The sequence below is a fragment of the Neolamprologus brichardi genome, chromosome 12 (genome assembly GCF_056152115.1).
Source record: "Neolamprologus brichardi isolate AB-2024 chromosome 12, ASM5615211v1, whole genome shotgun sequence".
Taxonomy (NCBI): Eukaryota; Metazoa; Chordata; class Actinopteri; order Cichliformes; family Cichlidae; genus Neolamprologus; species Neolamprologus brichardi.
The window spans coordinates 23617590-23632500 of NC_142115.1; the positions used below are offsets into that span (position 1 = coordinate 23617590).

A 14911-nucleotide genomic window follows, 5' to 3' on the forward strand; every position below is an offset into this window, starting at 1 on the left:
AAATAGAAAAATCATGTGCACGTGGATGAATTTACAATATTACATAAGCTATAACTAAATTCTTTTAGTAGTTCTAGATGCTTCCACACAATCCATGTATGAGGTTGTTTATCATGGAATGGGTTGACTTGTTATTCTAAGAAATATAAGTCATGCTTAGAATGACTCTGTGTCTTCAATGTTAGTCTGAACATATAAAAAACGATTTTTCTTTTTTTAATCATCAGCATATTTTTGAGCACACTCCCACAGTCATAATTATAACGAGAAAGAATGTAGCCAGTCTATCTGGAGCCTGGAAGTCAAATTTTCTTGAGGTGCATGGCAGTTTGGTTAGGCAAGGTGGGATGTACTAAAATGTACATATACATGAAAATGTACATGAAGTCTAAACAGGAATCTCAATTTCTTAAAGAAACAAAGTTTATTGCAGTGTCCACTTTGAGGTTTTTGCCCTTCTAGCAGCATTTCCTGCCCCTTTATACCCTGGGTGATGCAGAAGCACACCAAACCGTGAAAGGAAATTATAATCTGAGAACCATTTCATGGGACCTTCAACTACAAAGTGAATGCTACGTCCATATAGCGATCTCTGTAATAGCGCACAGTGCCTGACTTTTTTTGTGTCTTTCTGTAACCTGTGCCCCTTTGCTATTCTGGTGACATGCTGTTAACTTGATTGCTTTCAGAAAAGCAGTATGTGGAGGCGGAGTGAGGGGTGGAGGGTCGGAGGGTGTCAGCAGTAACCAAAGGAGTGCATGCATCTTTGTGAGGGAGGGTTTTCCAGCTGCTGCTGCACTCGCTTATATGCATTCCGCTCTAGGCTTAAATCTGTTTAAAATTAAAATACGTATGTGTTCTGAATCTGAATGCGACACGGTTGCTAAACACTTGACTGGCCACATATATTTTTATCTTAGTGCTATGTCTTCCTGCGACATCCACTGATAATGGATGACATTAAAACTTTAACTTGCAAACTTTGACTCATTGACTCATATATAATCAATAGAATACAGTATAGTCAGCTCTCAGTGCACATGTTCTGTGTGTGATTAAATGCATTCTCAGCTATAGAGCTCCTTATCTCGCATGCTTTTTAATTTGAAGTAATTTTAGATATTTGCATTACCTAATGCATCCTTGTCCCGCCCACCCCTTTATGTAGGACGACTTTAATTTTTTTAAAATCTCTTCTAAAGTGCAGCTAATTGCTACTTTGAACCATAGAGGGAAAGCAATGTGAATATACTATTAAAATACCATTAATATCAGAGAAATGTTAAACAAGGAGTACATAATGGAAAAACACAATGACAGAGATTTCAGCCATCCCTCAGACACATACACAACAACGTGCAAGTAAAACATTCGAACAATCTCCCTCTTTGTGTTTCCATATGGTAATGTAAGACGCACTAAAAGCAGTGTGGTCTGTCATATGTCTTCACAGAGAAATGTGAGTGGATGTGTAAGCAGTTATATTTGTGTGTCTGTGTGTATTTATCAAGTGCACATAAGGTTCTTTATATACTCTTTAAAAGGAGGTTGAAAGTACACAGGTTTTTAAGAGTTTGCCTCTGTGTGACGTGAGTTTGTGTATGTGTGTGTGTATGTGTACTGTATGTGGGGACAAACCACTGCACTGCAGACATTCTAGCAGCTTAAAGCACCCCCTTGTGAGCCACATGCTGCCATCATTACTTAGAGCTTGGCCTGGTTCAGCCGCCAGCACTAAATATGGGGTGGTAGACACTGTGCCTTACGGGGTCTTTTAACTTCACAATTGGTTGTCCCAGATCTGTCATCCCACCATGGAACAGAGTGTGCACAAATACACGTGTGACTCTGTGTGTATATGTATGTAGGACCGTGCATCTTCGTGAATGCACGTCTTGGTTTATGTGTTTGTTTTCTCTGTCTTTCTTTAGGGATGTTTTCTGAAAGATACTGAGCAGAGCTCAAACTATTTTTGTTGGTGGGTAAATGACAAGTTCTTATTCACTAGTACGTAATGCTTCAAGTTTAACACAAAACAGTTTCTGAAAGCATGGCTGATCATGGCGGAAAAGTTCAAATGATTTCCCACTTCACTCTCAGGGGTTTTATCAGAAATGTATGTTTGTGATATTTGGCTTGATCCACAGGAGGCGCACTTACTAAATGATATATTTTTCCAAATGCTGTTAGGTCCAGTTAGACTTTAAATAATTTCAAGCCTGTTCTTCGGTCTTATCGCCATTCAGTGTCTGAAAGCCTGAAAGAAAATACACAAGATCTGTTAAATTACTGCTTGTGGACCAAGGAACCATTTAAAAAAAATCAAAACCAACACAACAGTGAATAAACACTGATTAAAGCAAAAGCTACCTGGTTGTTCATAATCTATCAAGGGCCAAAAATGTGTTCCTATTGAGAAGTAATCCAGCCTGCCTGTATGGCTCATCCACTACACCATGGTAGTCTGTTAAGACCCCGAACACACATGCACAGAGCATACGCCCACACTGAGCCACTGATAGAGTTGCTGCAGTAGCTACTTACTACTATTCACTCACTGTTTTTGGCAAATAGCAAAAAACCATAGGGAAGCATTTTCATTTCCTCTTTCAAGATTTTTCTTTGGGCTTAATGAACGCTTAACACTACCCTGACAGTAAGGGTTTAGAGAAATAAACACGAGGCCAGTTGTCTACATTCAGAAAATGATCACAATCATTGGTCATTTTTACATTGCACCGGTATCATTACAAAGTCTTTTTTTTGCATGTGTCACAATATAATAATTGGGTTTGACAGTTTGATTCCATTTTAAATTCATTTAGCTGTTGACATAGTCAGACAAAACTTCTTAGGGAAATAAAGCCAAAAATCTTGCACGCCATTGTTTATCTCAATTTAAATATTCTGGAGAAGAAATCATGCTCAACAATGGACTTGACAAACCTCAACTGACAAAGCTGTTTTGAATTGCCACAACAGCTTTTTTCCTATACGATGCATCTGGCTCCTCCCTGATAATGGTTGCAATGATGAAACAAGTTGTCATTGCATGATTTGGCGGATGAAATGCTTATTTGGGGAAAAAAATGCACTGCTGCAGCCAAACAGCCATTGAATGCTGGAAGGGTCCATCTTTCAGCCTTCTGTGCTATTAACCTCCACTCAAAAGAGATTAACACACAGAAACAGAGCAAGCCTAGTTGCCAAGTACAAATATGCGCACATCTGCCTTTGCATATGCAAATAGACACAAAAATGCAAATATGCATATAGAGAAGTCTAGACACATATTGCTGTTTTGGGTTATGCACACGTGTATCCGTCTTTGCCCCGTCTTTTAGACAAACGTCTTCTCAAAAACAAAACATTTTTTAACTTCTGTTTTTCCATTTTTGGCTACCAGTCAATATGAACGCTTTCACAAATGTATAATACTTTTGTTATTATAATAGTTACTTTACAGCCTTTCTCTGATACTTGAAATACACTGAAAAACACTGAGTAATTTTAAAGTACCTGCTTTTAGCTTCTGGCCGGTTAATAAGATATATGCATATTTAATTCAATTTAATACCACATTTATAAGTGAAAACTTGGGGGATTATTTGGTGACTATTTGTGTTATGCCATTACATTTGCAAATATTCCCTTTGACTTCCTAAAATGATAAACATTTTAGTGTACCACTAAATTCATGTTTGGATAACATGCAAAAAATGTCCATGTATTTTCACTAGCTATTCACGAGCTATTCTTTCGTTCATTAGTGATTCAAAAATTCTCCATTTAATACACATCGTATTATGCTGAGTTAGGTAAATGCTCTGATCAAGTACATATAAGGTTCTCTGTGCGAGGCCATCTGTCAAAAAACTAAAGCTTGGCTGAAACTGGGTCACACAACAGGACAATGATTCCAAATACACCAGCAAATCTGCAACAGAATATCCAAAAAAGTCAAAGTCCAGATCTCATCCCACTTAAATTGCGATAGGACCTTAAGAGAGCTGTGCATAAACGAATAACCACAAACCTTAGTGAACTGAAGCAGTGCTGTTAAACAGACAAGTCTTAGAGACAAGTGAGCTAAAAGTATTAAAATATAAGGTCTACTCAGTTTTTTACAGGGCTTTGTCACAGGCTAGCTCTATGAAAACTTTCTGTAGACCCAATTAAGTTAGCAAATGGCTTTATGGAAATAAATACTTTAATTTACATCATTTATGTTAAAGTGCAAAATTTCTTCTTTGTATAAATGAAAAGCACTAATGCTATAATCACTCACAGGGTGATTACAGGGGCAGTATGATTTGTTTTCAGTTTTCCTCTACTATCAATTAAACTAAATTATACTCTTTTTCTTATTTATGTTTCCCTCTTGGTTCCCACTGCTTGAATACTTACACTAAACTTTAACACATGGATGCAGCTGTCAAATGGTAGTCTTCAAGTACAAAGTAGGCTTTAAGTAACTTATATGATGTTTGCCATAAATACAGATAACTTGTCTTTTATTAGTGACCTTTGAGGATCGTTAAAGCAAAGTAATGTTTAAAGGACACAAGTGAATGTCTTTTTGTTCAATTTTTTATCTGAACATAACCGGTATATATAAATAATAAATAAATATAATAAATACATAATAGTGTATTTGGAGCTCCTTTACAGTGAGAACTCAACTCCATATGTGAGGTCCTGAGAGGTAGTGTGTCAGATAAATGGTTACATCCATGGTCATTTCATCTCTCTATAGTCCATTGATCCTGTTCGTCTTAACTGCACACCTGAGGCATTACCAGAAAAAGGAATCAATATTGAGTCTTTCTGAGCTTGTGTTAGACATGATATTTTGTTTTTTTTCTCTTTTTCTTCCTTTATGTGAAAACTCACACAACAGTATGCATGATGAACAGCCGAGCAAGTACTACATTTTATAGCACGGAGACAATGCTACTCTAAATCTACATTTGATTCTGTACAGCCACAAGATACATGCTAATTATGTATTTGAGTTCATTATGACCGCCATTTTCAGAAGCTGTTGATTTAATAAATAATAAAATAATAATAATAAAATCCGCAAAATGCTTTGTATTGTAACAGCATGCATACTGTTACATTACATTTCACCATAAACAAATTAGTATCTTAACACATGACATTAAAACAGAAATGAATAAATGTGTAGATCTCTAAGTGGGAAACACAGCGCAGTAATCCAGCAATGAAAAATCCATTAACTTCATTTGTGAAGCATTACACAGTATTGGATAAGCAGCCTCTAAATGCATTCCTTTATAATTTAATACCTTGCAATTCAAATTAGAACTTTTTTAGGAATATTTGAAATACATTATATTATATTACTTTATATCATCTCAATCTTGCTTTAGTACATTATCACTTAAATGATATTCTGGTGTGTGCAAAACAAACACAATTCAGTTTAAAACTCTACAACCAAGTGAGATACAAAATCACAACCTTTTTGCTTCCCATGGAGCTAATTATAGGGAAGAAAGTACTTAATATATGGTCTATTCACTTACCAGCTAATAGAAAAAACTGTCATTCCCATGCACATCTGGTGCTTAAGCCATATGTAGAAATATTTAAGAGAATTTTAATAAATCATTTTTAAAATTAAAAAAAAAAAAAAACGCACGTCAACACAGCTGTAATGAAGTCAGTCTACTGACTGAGCCTGCTTACCTTTTCCACGTTTGGAATGCTGGAATTTACCAATTATCAATTGAATTTTTTTTACTTTTATGTGTATACATATGTTGTATTACCTTGAATGTTAGTCTTTTCTAACAAAAAAAGATTAGTTATATTTCTTGGATCAATACTTGGCTGGAGTTCAGTGTTCCTCGTATTTATTATTTGCAACAAACCATGACATGACTGACTGTTCATGGTGTCACACTGGAACTTGCAGGCTCCTCTGAACAGTAGAAGTCTCTTGTAGTAGTCGAAGCTCCCAGTTAGATATCTGAAAGGGTTTTTTTTTTTTTGCTTACTCATCTCAAACAAATGCCCCTGTATTCCACTACTGATATTTTATGGACATTTAAATGATTAAGAGAGCAATTTTGTGTATATTTGTGCACATGTATATCTGTGTGTGTATTTGGGCTTTTTTCTGTCGTTTGGCTGTGAGCTGGAATGGACTGGGTTTGTTTCTGTCTGGACTGATAAGAGGAAGCCGCTTACATCCCTCTCTTATCACTCTGCTCAGGGCTAATATCCCTTTCATTTTTTCTCTCTTTCACTCATCATCAGCCGTTGTTGTTAGTGGACTGGGAAGAGGTTCAGCAACTTTTTTCTCATTTTTCTTGTCTTTCATCATCTTCTATTTCTTTTATTTTTCTTGCATTCAAGCCACCATCATATTTCTTTAAATTGCCCCAGAGAATGAACCCATTAAGAGGTCATGTTTGTTGAGAGAACAAATACTATTCATTATACAACTGTAAACGTAAACTTGATCTTTTTTTTTTTAATTCGTCAATTTTTGTGATTTTTTACTTCTGTGCATGAAGATGGATAAAAGTCAAAGCGGGTTTGATGCTGACACACACACACACACACAGAAACACATGCATTATCTTAAAATGATTTGAGTCTTCTCATGTGGGGCAGAATGTGGGATGGAATCAACATCCTATATTTAGGTTTTCAATATCTTTCCTATCTTATTTCTTCTTTTACAATTTCTGATGACTTTTTGTTGGGCGGAATTGCAATTCCCAATATATATGCTGGATAGATAAATTGATTTCTGTTGCAACATATGACAAACTATGCCTCTTCGTCTCTCATATCAGATGCAAATGTAATGCAGCATACCCACACATCATTCTATCGTCAGGTCTGTCAATCCAAACAGCAGTGAGAACTTTAAACTCCCATTACAAATGTTTTGCGCTTAAATATACATTTATCCATTATATATGCAGCATAATACATACAGTATGCTATGTACTATATGTAATATAATTATATATTTAAGCCTATCCATTAATTCTACTTTTCAGAGACAACAATCTGTATTTTTATTCACATTGTCAAAACATAATTTATTCACTGTATTACTGAGGTTGTAGTTTGCAGTGGATGCAGGAAAATTGTATCATTAAAAAAGCATCAAAGTATCAAAAACATGACTAACCACTGTAATAAATATAATATACATTTAACTTCAGCTTTACTATTCACCCCCTCCACAGCTTTTTTGCTTCAAAACTGCCTTAATTCTTTACGGATTAGATTCAGTAAAGTGCTCAGAGATTTTGACATGATGTTGATATTGACATGATTTGTTGACTGCACATCCGTGATGTAAATGTCCTGTTTCACCACACTCCAAAGATGCTCTATTGGAATGAGATCCGGTGACTGTAGAGGCCATTTGAGTATAGTGAAAAGAAAGAAACCAGTCTGAGATGATTTGAGCATCTGGAAATCCTGTGAATGCAATATAACTCAAGAAGGAAGTCAACAACATTTAACGTCTGAGATCAGATGTCATGTTTTCAGAAAATCTCGTGAAGGCTAGGACAAGGTGACACGGGATTTTGAAATTGGTACCATAGGTATATCTACTAGCCAGCTGAGGGGTAGCACTGGTAGCAATGACCAAGGGGTAGCACTGGTAGTTGCCAGTATTTTTTGAGTTACTCTTGCCTTCCTAACACCTCAAAGTAATCTAGCTATTTTCTTTTGACCTCTCAATTGAAATCAGTCTAAGTAATAGCCAGTGCAGGAATCACACATAGGTCCTATATATACATCTTTTTCACACACATATAACACCACCTACACTTTTTATGTATAATAAGCACATGTTAAGATATGAAGACAAAGAGTTCTTACTTATCTTCGCATCTCCTTTCAAAGCCATCACTTGTGATCTGTTTGCTGAATGAAAACCACATGAAAACCAACAATCAGTGCCTTTCATCCTCAACATGTAATCTTGAAGCAAAACCCTCATTCAATGCTGAGACAAGGGGCTCAAGTAATGTTATTCAGATTGACTACTCGAAAGGATGTGTCCCCTTGGCACGCACACACACACAAACCCACAAAGTACCATGCCTTTTTTTTGCAGGCATCAAAGCAATGTCTATGTCGAAGAATGTGTCCTTGTGAATAAACATATATTTACCTTGGCTATGTGCCAGTGTAAGCTGAATATTTGAATTACAGAAGTCTATTTTACCGTTATTGATGAAAACATTACCTATTTGTTCTGAGCCCTCTATTCTTTGCACACTGGGACAGGCGAAGAAGAAAAATGAATTATACTTTGCATCATCTTTTCCCTGAAGGCACACTCACTAGGGAGCACAAGGAAAAAGTACCTGCAATGAAATGGAATGATATTCCCAGTCCACGTCTTTCCCTTTTAAATTTTATGGCAGGAAATACACAAAGCAAAAACACAAGCACCCATTTCAGAAAGTACTTGACAATGGGGAGAGAAGAAAAATTCAATCAATCAGAAGTAAGCACACACTTTAGTTTCTGGGAAGACTTCTAGCCTCATAACAAAAGTAAGCCAGCAGCTCTTTATATTACAGCTGTGAAAAAATGTGTCTGCTTAAGCAAGAAACTTCTGCCCATGACTTTCAACTTCATTAAAAAAAACAGGATCAGTTTGCATCCCAGGGCTGTTAGTTTGTATCAGCAAAGGACTGATTCATTTGTCCGTCATAGTACAAAAAAATTTTAAAAAAGGAGAACAAAACCAGGGAATCCAAAAAGTCAGACATCACTAAGATTACCAAGTCTTAGAGAACACAGAGCTAGAGGACACACTACTATGGGGATGACACAACAAAGGAAAAATGAAAGTTGAGATATATAAGAGATAATGAGGAAGGAGAAACAGGTGGGGAACAAACTCAGCTGAAGCTAATTAGGACGACAAGACAAAGGAAGTCAAATTAATTCAAAAGATTAGAAACAAAAGACTATCAAAATAAAACAGGAAAACAGACAGCTAAACAGAATAAGCCTGACACAGGAGAAAACTGAAAGACAGAGGAAAAACAGGGGGAGCAGAAAATGAAACCACAAAAAGGAACTAACTAAATACAATGTGAAAGTTGCTGTAGTTACAGACTTATCTAACAAGGCTAGAAAATATACCATAAAAATTAAAAGAAAATGTTTATAAACTTTCAAATTATAATAAATAAATAAAGTATACAGGAACAATAAATGTAACTATTGCAAACAATGCACCATTAACCCATTAACTTGATTCATTAACTCTCAAAAAATAGTTAAAACCCTGGGTATAAATCCAAGAGCCATGACAATAATAATACTAGTGCCACTGGGCTAATAATACCACTTGCCTCAAGTAGCAATCAAATTAAGTGCTCGTTACAAATTCTCAGTTAGGAAAGCAGTTTCCATCTTTTTCATCTTGAGAATTTGCTATTCTGTTTGGTTTGACACTGTTAGCAGTTCTCTTATTTTGTCATATTATAGATTTAACTACATCTGCAAAGCATGTTGTAACACTTACTTTCAAAGATGCCATGGAAATAAAGTCATGTATTTCACAATAAATGACAAGTGACATTATGATAAAAGTGCCCTTTTGCTTTAAACAGTTTCATCTGATCTGTTTTTGGCTTAGTATAGCAATATATTATTTTTGATAAAATGATATAATGCCTCCTTTGTCACCAGCAATTGGAGTTCTTTAAAACATGTACATGAACCCCACTGGACTTGTTTTGAAAATTAAATTGCATGTAAAGCTAATATTCTCAATTATGCAAGCAATATATACATTAGGTCATATTGTTGAGCATTGCAACCCATGGGGCTATCTTAAGCTTTACCTATATAGTTATTGTTCACCTGTGAGTGTGTATTTATTTGTATTTAGGGTTTTTTACATATCCAAGTTTCAGATGCATTGGTATTCATTGGTTTGTCATCTTAAGAATATGAAATGCTCTAACTGCTATACCGAAAAGGCAAATTCTAACAATATATTTTTTTGTCTTTTCTCTCTCACCCACCCCACCAACTTCTCTTCGTCCCTCCTTCCCTTGTCTTTTTGTCCAATCACTATGTGATGTCTCTCCAACAAGGTAAGAACCAAATGTCTCTCACCATTTGGTACAATGCCATCGACTTGTCAGCACCTTGTCAGATTTCTACTAAGACAGCTCTGGCAACAAGACACGCACACACACATGCACCCATACATGTACAGTGGGGCAAAAAAGTATTTAGTCAGCCACCGATTGTGCAAGTTCCCCCACTTAAAATGATGACAGAGGTCAGTAATTTGCACCAGAGGTACACTTCAACTGTGAGAGACAGAATGTGAAAAAAAAATCCATGAATTCACATGGTAGGATTTGTAAAGAATTTATTCGTAAATCAGGGTGGAAAATAAGTATTTGGTCACCTCAAACAAGGAAAATCCCTGGCTCTCACAGACCTGTAACATCTTCTGTAAGAAGCTTTTCTGTCCCCCACTCGTTACCTGTATGAATGGCACCTGTTTGACCTCATCATCTGTATAAAAGACACCTGTCCACAGCCTCAACCAGTCAGACTCCAAACTCCGCCATGGCCAAGACCAAAGAGCTTTCGAAGGACACCAGGAAAAGAATTGTAGACCTGCACCAGACTGGGAAGAGTGAATCTACAATAGGCAAGCAGCTTGGTGTGAAAAAATCAACTGTGGGAGCAATCATCAGAAAATGGAAGACATACAAGACCACTGATAATCTCCCTCGATCTGGGGCTCCACGCAAGATCTCATCCCGTGGGGTCAAAATGATCATGAGAACGGTGAGCAAAGATCCCAGAACCACACGGGGGGACCTGGTGAATGACCTGCAGAGAGCTGGGACCAAAGTAACAAAGGTCACCATCAGTAACACACTACAACGGCAGGGAATCAAATCCCGCAGTGCCAGACGTGTTCCGCTGCTGAAGCCAGTGCATGTCCAGGCCCGTCTGAAGTTTGCCAGAGAGCACATGGATGATACAGCAGAGGATTGGGAGAATGTCATGTGGTCAGATGAAACCAAAGTAGAACTTTTTGGTATAAACTCAACTCGTCGTGTTTGGAGGAAGAAGAATACTGAGTTGCATCCCAAGAACACCTTACCTACTGTGAAGCATGGGGGTGGAAACATCATGCTATGGGGCTGTTTTTCTGCCAAGGGGACAGGACGACTGATCCGTGTTAAGGACAGAATGAATGGGGCCAAGTATCGTAAGATTTTGAGCCAAAACCTCCTTCCATCAGTGAGAACTTTGAAGATGAAACGAGGCTGGGTCTTCCAACATGACAATGATCCAAAACACACCGCCCGGGCAACAAAGGAGTGGCTCCGTAAGAAGCATTTGAAAGTCCTGGAGTGGCCTAGCCAGTCTCCAGACCTCAACCCCATAGAAAATCTGTGGCGGGAGTTGAAAGTCCGTGTTGCTCGGCGACAGCCCCAAAACATCACTGCTCTTGAGAAGATCTGCATGGAGGAATGGGCCAAAATACCAGCTACTGTGTGTGCAAACCTGGTAAAGACCTATAGTAAACGTTTGACCTCTGTTATTGCCAACAAAGGTTATGTTACAAAGTATTGAGTTGTATTTTTGTTATTGACCAAATACTTATTTTCCACCCTGATTTACGAATAAATTCTTTACAAATCCTACCATGTGAATTCATGGATTTTTTTTTCACATTCTGTCTCTCACAGTTGAAGTGTACCTCTGGTGCAAATTACTGACCTCTGTCATCATTTTAAGTGGGGGAACTTGCACAATCGGTGGCTGACTAAATACTTTTTTGCCCCACTGTACATTCACACAGGCAAACTTCTATTTAACAGTGTGATTGTTTCATTCCAACTTCACAAACAGACCAGAAATAAAAGCCCTCCTAATCTGTCCTCAGTGTGTGGGGCTTTTCAAACATTTTACAATCTCTGCTTGAGGCAATCACCCGGCCATTATTGCTTCTGCTGGGATTTGAGTCTCTTAATTTACCCATTACCTTAGAGGGAAGACATTTTGTGCCATGTAGCAACCATTTTAAATATGCTGATACCATGTCTGGACAAGGTGCATCTAATTTTAGCTATAGTGTGTACATAATCGGAAGTCTGGTCTATTTGTTTTGGTCGGTAAAGAGGGCCAAGGGAACAATTTGAAATGAAAATCTTCCCAAGTGAATTTATAAGCTCTTCAGTAACATGATGAAGAATAAAACTAATGTTTACTCTCTACCTCATTTTTATTGTGGGAGAGTTAAAGGTGAAAAAGATTCACCTATCAGTTTTAAGTAAAAGTATTTCTTTATGAGCGAATTAACACACACTGTACTACCTACTAAATGTTGAAACAGAGACTGTTTTAAGCTGCAGGTATTTTATCATTAAGTGCTAGCTAGTGTTCAATATCAACAAAAACTGAAAGGCATCGCGCCAGTCAATTCAGTCTTTTAAAGTTTAATTAATGCGGCATTGTAAATGAGGCCTCTATGTAAGTGCATTACATAGCAGATAACTTTAACTTTATCTATAGTGTCCTGATTTAGTTCTAGAAAGGTCATGGTTTTCTGCTCAACCTACTCGCATGTCAAGGCAGTAGATTTCAGGGAGGTAATATCCAAAGTGTGAACGGCATTATTCTTCCCTGCAGTCAGAAAGTGTTTGAGTTTAGCTGCTGAGACAGTGAATGTTGCACATTTCTATCAAAGAAGTATTTTCACACGCATTACTCACATGCCCTCGAACATTGTGAAGATGGGGATGATGAGGCTGGCTCGCTATTAGATTATCCAATTCAGTGATTTTTAAAATTTATTTATTTATTTAGTTTTAGTTTTAAAAACAGTTTTATGTTTGCAGGATCATTTTATTTGCATTGCCCTGTATTTTGATTTTAAAATTCATGTTATAAATACATTATTATTATTATTATTGTTGTTGTTACAAAATTTTAGGGCAACATTTACTCTGCCGAAGCAGGAGCTCAGGAAAAGTATTACAGAATACTGAGTACTAAGTTCTGCCAAGTCATTCTGTTGTAACTCATCCTGCTGGCCAGTCTTGCACATTGTGTGGAATATATAGGCACTAATAATTGGTAGCGCAGGCAAGGTTATTTATCTGGGTTCAGTTGCTCTTTGATTTATTCCCTATTTAAATTAGTCTTAATATTAAACGCATGTAAGAGAAGTACTGCAACCAGGAATTCCTGATTATGTTTTTTAGGATGCAAAAGTCTATTATTTTTTTTTCCTTTTTTGTTTCTTCATTGAAAATAGGGGCAAAAGACGACAATCTCCCCCATTCTTTTTGATGGTGCTATAAGTGTGTCTTGCTACAATTGCACACACATACTCAGAGATCCTTCTGTCGATATTGGTCATCCACCTCCTGTGAAGCACCTGATGTTCTAGCGCTTTATTTTTTCATGTGATGAGCTTACAAGGAAGTAGCTGAAGGCTACTGCCACTTTAGTATGCATATGTGTTTATATATTCTGAGTAACTATTCCTCCGCTGTGCTTTTTACTTCCTGCGGTGAAGTATGTGCACATGAACACGATAACACGTACCTGAATCCGCACACAAACGTGTTTGTCTTTACATGATGTGAAACATGCTCTGATTACTGAAGATAATTGTCTGCCTTGATCATCTTTGATTACCAAACTTAATTGAGCACTTTATATTATTAAAGTGCACTCTTGAAATGAAGTTACAAACTTTTGTCCAAGCCTATCTAGGTCACTGCTTTCATGGTTGTTTCACTAAACAACAAAAAAAGTTCTTTTTCTTAAAAGGAAAAAATGTTACTTTAAAAGCACCCTTGCTTGATATAACCAGAGCAGACAGTGACCTTTAGTCAGTTAACTTGCAAACAGTTTCATTAGGGATTTTAGCTAATTTTCACTGACATGTGGTGGCTTTTTAATTTTGGAACAGTCAACAAAATTAAAACATACTTTTGAAATACTAACAACGCACATATTTAATCTCAACTAATAGGCTACAAATCTGAAGATCAGATTAAAGGTTATTACAGCTATAAACAAATATGGACACAAGAGCATGTGTGCGCGCATCTATGTATACAGTATAACCATTGTTTATTATTGCTTAGAACTGTCCGTCATGATCTATGCAGGTTGCCCAGACCCAGACACATTACAATCTCGGGTCTTTTTTTTATCTTAGTTTATTAAAATTTTATTTGTTTTTTTCCATAGAAAAAAGTTAAACTTCAGATGTGGTGATACTGATTAAGCCTTTGTCTGGCAATGTAACTCCAACTACACAAAGTTTGTAAAATCAAGTAAAAACTGATGATTATCTTCCAATTTACACTCAGTTTAAAAGCTCCAGCAGGAGTTTGAGGGGTCACTTGAGAATGCATAATGCCAAAAAATAAAAGAAATCAGTTTAGACTTGAGAAAAATAACCGCTGATCCTCTCAAAGCAGAAGCTGGTAATGCAAAATTATCACAGCTTTTCCAAGTGAAGAACTGGAGCGCAAAGTATCATCAAGGCATTCAATGAGAGCCGCACAGTACAGAACAAGCCTGACAGAGGTAGGAAACGAAAGACTCTGCAAAGAAAACTAGTGAGAGACGTATCAAAAAACCCCAGAATAACTGCCAAGAAACCAGTGAATGACTTAGTCAGGGATAAATAGGTAAATAGATAAATAGGTTTAAATCTGGGACTCCCCACCATTTGAACTTAGAACTGAAGAAGCTTCTCGGATGAGAGGTGAAACGTCTTCAAGCAACTTAAAGAAGTCCAGATGCTTTTCTTTGCAAGCTCCTTTGACTACGATGACCTGGATGACTGAGAACCTTCACAGACTTAGTCAGGGATCGCAGTCTCAAA

At 36.9% G+C, this 14911-nt stretch overlaps 1 protein-coding gene across 3 annotated transcripts in view; it reads left to right on the forward strand.

Annotated features, from left to right (window-relative positions):
• Nucleotides 1-14911, forward strand: part of grid2 (glutamate receptor, ionotropic, delta 2) — a 507657-nt gene that overhangs the window by 205496 nt on the left and 287250 nt on the right. The window lies entirely within an intron of this gene.